This window comes from Balaenoptera acutorostrata, chromosome 10, assembly GCF_949987535.1.
Source record: "Balaenoptera acutorostrata chromosome 10, mBalAcu1.1, whole genome shotgun sequence".
In the NCBI taxonomy this organism is placed as follows: domain Eukaryota; kingdom Metazoa; phylum Chordata; class Mammalia; order Artiodactyla; family Balaenopteridae; genus Balaenoptera; species Balaenoptera acutorostrata.
The window spans coordinates 84828040-84835337 of record NC_080073.1 but is presented as its reverse complement, the minus strand read 5'-3'; the positions used below and the strand labels follow the sequence as shown (position 1 = coordinate 84835337).

General features: G+C 37.4%; 1 pseudogene; it reads right to left on the bottom strand.

The window, feature by feature from the left end:
- Positions 1–6119: 6119 nt before the first annotated feature.
- Positions 6120–7088, bottom strand: LOC114237379 (olfactory receptor 2G3-like; annotated as a pseudogene).
- Between the last annotated feature and the right edge of the window lie 210 nt (positions 7089–7298).

Below are 7298 nucleotides of genomic sequence, written 5' to 3'. Positions count from 1 at the left end.
GAAAAAATGTAAGATACCTCAGTTTTTATATTGATCACATGTTGAAATGACAATATTTTAGATATATGAATTAAATACAAATGATTAAAATTAATTTCAGCTGTTCATTTTAAGTTTTAAAAATGTGACTACAGGAAAACTTAAAATACATATGTGACTTGAATTTGTTGCTTACATGATATTTCTGTTGTATATTGTGGAACCAGAACAAATCACTCACCTTTTTCTTTCATGGCATTGATTGTTTAAAGAGTCCAGGCAATTTGTTTTATAGAACATCCTACATTCTGAATGATCACTTTCAGAATAAGAATTATAGTATGTGAAATATAATGCCTCTCATGATTAGCTTTTTCCCCTGCTGTTCCCATAGAAAGAATCTCCTACAGTTCTGCCACTTGCTCCACACTGACTTTCTTGCTGTTAGGCAAACACGTCAAACATATCCTTTGCGATTTCCTGGGAATTCTCTTCCCCATAATTTTCACAAGACTGACTCCCTTACTTCATTCAGGTCTCTGCTCACATATCACCTACTCAGAGAGACCTTCCTGACCATCCTTTCTAAATAGCACTTTCCATCATTGTTTCCCCTTACCCTGCTTTGCCTTTCTTTTGTAAATTTCAGTTTTTTATTGAGATATAAAATTGTAGGATATTTAAAGTGTACACTGTGGTGATTTGATATGTGTATGCATTGTGAAAGGATATCACCCTCTCCCCTGCCCATCTAGTTAACTAATATACCATCACCTCACGTATTTATTCTTTTTTGGGGGGAGAGGTGAGAACATTTAAGTTTCACTCTCTTAACAAGTTTCAATTATAAAACACAGTGTTATCAACTACAGTCACCATGTTTTACATTAGATCCTCAGACCTTATGGCTTGTGGGATCTTAGTTCCCCAACCAGGGATGGAACCCGGGTCCATGGCAGTGAGAGTGCAGAGTCATAACCAGTGGACTGCCAGGGAATTCCCCTTGTAACCTTTTATAAACCTCTCCCTATTTCTCCAATCCCAGCCCCTGTCAACCATTTTTCTACCTTGTTTTTTTCTTTTTAATTCCACATATAAGTGATATCATACAGTACTTGTTTTTCTCTGGCATATTTCACTCAAGGTCCATCCATGTTGTCACAAATGGCAGGATGTCCTTCTTTCTCATGGCTGAGTAATATTCCATTTTATATGTATATATATATATATATATATATATATAACATCATATATACCATATATATATATGTATATATGTATATATATATATATCACATCATATATACCACATCTTCTTTATCTACTCATCTGCTGATTGGCACTTAGGTTGTTTCCATATTATGGCTATTATGAATAATACTGCAATGAAAATGGGGGTGCAGATATTTCTTTGAGATTCTGTTTTCATTCCTTTGGATATATACCCAGAAGTGGGATTGCTGGATCATATGGTACTTCTATTTTTAATTTTTTGAGGAATGTCCATACTTTTTTTCATAATGGTTTATACCAGTTTACATTCCTACTAGCAATGCACAGGGTTTCCTTTTCTATATATTGTCACCAACACTTGTTATTTGTTGTATTTTTGATAATAGCCATTCTAACAGGTATGAGGTGATATTTCATTGTGGTTTTAATTTGCATTTCTCTGATGACTAGTGATGTTGAGCATCTTTTCATGTACATGTTGGCCATTTGTATATATTCTTTGGAAAAATGTCTATTCAGGTCCTCAGCCCATTTTTAAATTGGATTTTTTTTTTTTTGCTGTTGAGTGTATGAGTTCCTTATATACTTCAGATGTTAACCTCTTAGCAGATATGTGTTTTGCAAGTATTTTCTCATATTTCATAGGTTGTCTTTTCATTTTGTTGATTTTTTTTTTTTTTACTGTGCTTTTGGGGTCATACCCAAAAAATCATTTATTTCCCCCTTTGTTTTCTTCTAAGAGTTTTATGGTCAGGTCATAACATTTGAGTCTTTAATCCTTTTTCAGTTAATTATTGTGAGAGGTGTAAGATAGAGGTCTAGTTTCATTCTTTTGCAGGTGGCTATCCAGTTTTCCCAGCACCATTTATTGAAGAGACTGTCCTTTCGCCATTGTATGTTTTTGGCTCCTTTATTGTAAATTAATTACTCGTATATGTATGAGTTTATGTCTACACTCTCTGTTTTGTTCCATTGATCTATGTGTCTGTTTTTATTCCAGTACCATACAGTTTTGATTATTATGGCTTTGTAATATAGTTTGAAATCAGGAAGTGTGCTGCTTCTTGGAAGTTTCTTCTTCCAAGATTGCTTTGGATATTTAGGTTCTTTTGTGGTTCCACACAAGTGTTAGGATTGTTTGTTCTATTTCTGTGAAAAATACCATTAGAATTTTGATAGGGATTGCATTGAATCTGTAGATTACCTTGGGTAGTATAGATATTTTAACAATATTAATTCTTATGATCTATCCTTGAGAATATTCATGTGTGTTTGAGAAGAATGTGTGTTCTGCTGCTCTCGGATGAAAGGTTCTGTAAATGTTAAGTCCATCTGGTTTAATGTGTAGTTTAAGTCCAACTTACACATAGAGAGTTGAGTGTGAGGGTTGAGCTACTTTTAGATTTTTTTCCTTTTTGCTAACAGATTCAGAAAAGGCTAAGTCCATCCTTGTCAATTACTTCTGATACTCTTCCCATATGAGGTTCCTAAGGGAGTTATATAAAAGGAACAATAGTCAAATAGGACTAATTACAATAGTTAATATTTACTGAGCACTTTAATTACAGAGCATACTGAACACTGTGTGCAGTATTTTTCTTAATCTTCTGTGTGGCAATGAGCAGAATTATTCAAAAGTGATCCTGGGATCTCACTCTAGGTTGCCTAGGAAAGGAGCTAGCTGGAACTGGGGTTTCCCCCTCCTCCTGGAAGGAGGGGCTGCACCTAAACTCAGTTTACCGTAGGACCAGTGCCTTACACTCCCTAACAGGAGGCGCTACAAATTTCCACAGTATCCATGGTCTCCAGGTGCCAGGTAGCTGGCTCTCTTCAAACAGCTGGCATCTAAACCCAGATTGGCAACCAAGTAGTCTTGATGTCTCACTAAGAAGTAGCATTCAAGTTTACTTTCTGAGAAGGTATGGCAGTTGGGTCAGGACTAGAGCACTGACCCACTGCATGTCAAACAGCTTGGCCTTGGCCCTAGTTCACCTCTCCATGGGATTATGAGAGGACAGAGGCACCTTGCCTCTCGTGCCTGACTCTTGGTTTCTGTGTTTCCCCAATAAATCTTGTTCTTTGGTTCTCACTGTGTGATGTTGCAGAATTTATCCTAAGGCCTGTTGTACCACATTCTTGCAGCAAATTTGAGTTAGAGATGCTGGGGGTATGGAGAGGGTGTGGATGGAGAGCGCCATCTTCTGGGAAAGAGTGTAATGAATTATAAAATGTGTGTGTGTGTGTGTCTGGGGTCTGGGGAGGGGGGTGTGGGTTGGAGGATTGATTGATGAAGGAAAAATTGTCTGACACTACGGAGATGGGGATTCCCAAGGAAGAAGAGGGCACAGTGATCAGGGTCTCAAGGACCTCACACCCAAACAAATTTGGCCAGTTATTGGGCTGCAAGCTCTGTGATGAAGATGGATGAATTTCAAACTGGAAGACCTGAAAATGAAGATCTACCACTCAGAGAGATGGAAGGCAGGGCTCATTGGGACACAATTGTTATGAAAAAGCGGGGAAGGGAATCTACTTCCCTATAAGGACCATTGTGACCTCTGCGGAGATCTGAAGTATTTAGTTCTCGTTACCATGTCAGTGCTTATGCCTTGAAGGACCATTTTTTTCAATAGCACCACCTTGTGGCACTAAGCCGAAATGGCAGTAGTGGACTTAGGGGTCCTTTCCTGGTTGGGTGTGCGAACTGATATAAACTCATTTTTGTTCAAATTTGGAGATCATTCTGGGGGAAAGGGAGCTCAAAATGGAGAGACGTTCTGTTAATATTGCAGTTGAGGGCTAATGAATAAATTGGAAAATATGACAATAAAGAAAAGCAATGGGCCATATTTGTACTCAGAGTTCATGAAACATTTCTTACCAGCAGGATACAATGATAGCAAGGATGGAAACTTTTCTTTTGATATATCAGTTGGCGCACAAGAACTTAAAACCCATCATTTTCATGTGGATACTGTAAATGGGCACCTAAAATCTTAGATAAAAATAGGTTAAAGTTATGTTATTCTTTGACAGTATCTCCTTTGTTTATACTACTGTATCTTAAAAAAAATTATAAAATCTCTTGAATCCTCAACTCCAAAGAAAATCTATATTTTTATAGACTAGTGATAATAATTAGTGTCCTCTTTAAGAAGTATCTGCTTTTTCTGACAAATGTCAAATAGCTAATATTATTCTCTCTCACAAAGGATTTTTTTTTTCTGTTAACAAAGGTCTGCCTTTGTTTAATAGAACTGAAAGAACAGATGAGAAATAACCTAACATCAGTTTAGCCCAAATTTTGATACTTCAGGCAGATAGTGGCTTACTTTGCTTTTGAAATGACATAGCAATGGCACTGTAGATGTGAGAAATCTTTCACTTGCAGAGAAGATTTTCAATCTCTGAAATGACCAACTTGTAGAGAAGTTTATTTTATTCTCCAGCATAGAGATCCCCAGATTTTGAGTGTATTTACCAGTAAATAAAGTGAAAAAAAGGGAGCAAACATGAGATTACTAAATTTTTATTTTGTCAAGTAAGAGCATCAAGCCCCTTTCCAATAAATCACCATCTACTACCACCATAATTCAACAAAAGAAAGAACATTATAAAGCCAAAGTGCAAGAAGATAGTATTAAATAAGGAATAACCTTTTATATTGACTTCATTTAACCTTAGTCGAAACTTCTTATTTTTCTCCTTTCTCCAGATTGGCGGGAAAAAAAAAGTTGGACTGGTCATGACCTGGAGTCTGACACTTAAGACATTTGGAAAGTACTTCTCTAAAAGCTTTGAGAAATCCTTATCCACCTTCTTTCACATATCTATCAGGAAGGAAATTAAAATCTATAAAACCACATTAATTTTCTGTTTAGAGACATTCAGTGTCTCCCTATTCTCTACAACAGTGATTCTCAAACTTTAGCCTTATTGAAAAACATGGTTCGCTCGGTCCAAACTCATTGTTGATTCAGTAGGTCTGAGGTGGGGCCCAAGAATTTGCTTTTGTAGTAAATGGCCAGGTGATGCTGATGCTGCTGGTCCAGGGACCACACTGCCCTACAGGGAAAAGCCTAAACTCCTTAATAGGCCATATCAGGGTAAAAGCTAAGCTCTTATAACAGATCTCAAAATACAGTGGCTTAATTAATATTAAATAATATATGAAACATTTTTCTCCCGTAATAATCTAGAGGCTTTGCTCTGCTGATGGAGTTGTTCTGTTCCCATCTTACTGTTCCATTCCCTCTTAGGGTTTTTGTCAGAGTAGGTACCCTTCACGTTCACATTCCAGCCAAGAGGAAGGAGAGGGTGGAAGGTGAGAGCAAGTGGCTTCATATTTGAGATGACCCAGAAGTTGCACACATCACTTCCCTGGAATTGTGTTGATGGAGGCCAGGCTAGGAAATGTAATTTGTAGCATGGTAGCCCTACGCTCAGTTAAAACTTGAGGCAGAAGGTGGAATGGGTGTTGGTGGGCTGTTAGTCTCCACCAGAGGCTCCTCTGGCAGTAACAGGTGAATGAAAGAGAGTGTTATTTCTAATAAAAGTGGTACGTCGGGGAAGAAAAGAAGTTCAGTACAATCTTACATTAGAATAGATGCTTATGAGAAATCTTTCCTCAGTTCTTTGTACATTACTGTACTTACAACATTTCATAATTATATGTTTATTTATCTATAGTCCCTGATTAGTCTTGAAGCTTTTTAAATGCATGAATTACATTTTATTTATATATTTGTATCTCTGTCTCCTTATCATTTCTCTCTTCTTCCTATTTATTTACAAGGTCAGTACCTAGTACAATTCTTGGTACATGGTAAACACCCAAGAAATGCTCTTTTAATAAATGAATTGATTCATCTTCTGTTGGAAAAGGTCAATATTATTTCTTTAGCTCTCTACATTCTGATTTTTCCATCTAATTCGTGACTTTGCTGGCCCTTTTTCTATCCACAGTATTCTCTTTATTGCACTCTTCACATCATTCTTTCTTAAAGTGTAGATCAGAGGGTTAAGGCTGGGTGTGACAATTGTGTAAAAGAGAGTAAGGAACTTCCCCTCATCTTGCGGGGAGCTAGTCTGCGGCTTCATGTACGTATAAATGATTGTTCCATAAAACAGAGTTACTACTGTGAGACGGGAACCACATGTATTAAGGATCTTTCACCACCTTGCTGCTGACTTGATCCTCATGACAGCTTGAGTGATAACTCCATATGAGATCAGAATTAGTGATAGAGGTATTAGAAGAAATATACCACTCCAAGAGCAAAGACAACAATCTCCATTACTTTTGAATAGACGCAAGCCGTCTCGATCAACTCTGGCATCTCACAGAAAAAATTATCCACCTCCCTGTGCCCACATTTTGGCAACTTCAAAGTCAAAGAGCAAACAATTAAGGCACTGCCAAGACCACCTAACCAGGCAGTCAACACCATCTTCTGGCAAAGCTGAGGGTGCATTATTACTGTGTAGTGAAGAGGTTGACAGACAGCAGCATAGCGGTCACAAGCCATCACAGCCAAGAGAAGACATTCTGTGTCTCCCAAGTCAAGGGCAAAGAATTGGAGCACACACCCTCCATATGTAATGGACATTTTTGGACCCCATAGATTTACCAGCATCTGGGGGATAATGCTAGTTGTATAACAGAGGTCCAAAAAAGACAAATTGGATAAGAAGAAATACATGGGAGTATGGAGCTGGATGTCTAGGTAAGATACAAGAATGATAGTTGTGTTTCCTACCAGAGTTACAATATAGAAGATGAAGACAACCACAGAGATGATGTGTTCTAATTGGGGCTGATCAGAAAAGCCCAGAAGGATGAAGTCTGTTCTGGAACTTCCATTGCTGGTTTCCATTGTTCCTTATGAAAGGCTAAGAGACAATACCATAAAAACAAAAAATAGTGTCAGCCTTAGGTAGAACTAAAAATCTGCAAAGTTTGTCATGAATATCCAAAGCTCACTTATTTGCATGCTTTCTCCCATTTTGGAACACCTCTTAACATATCTCCTGTGTTCATTTCCCAAAATCTCTACATATTTAATCATATCCAGAGGGGTTTTTTT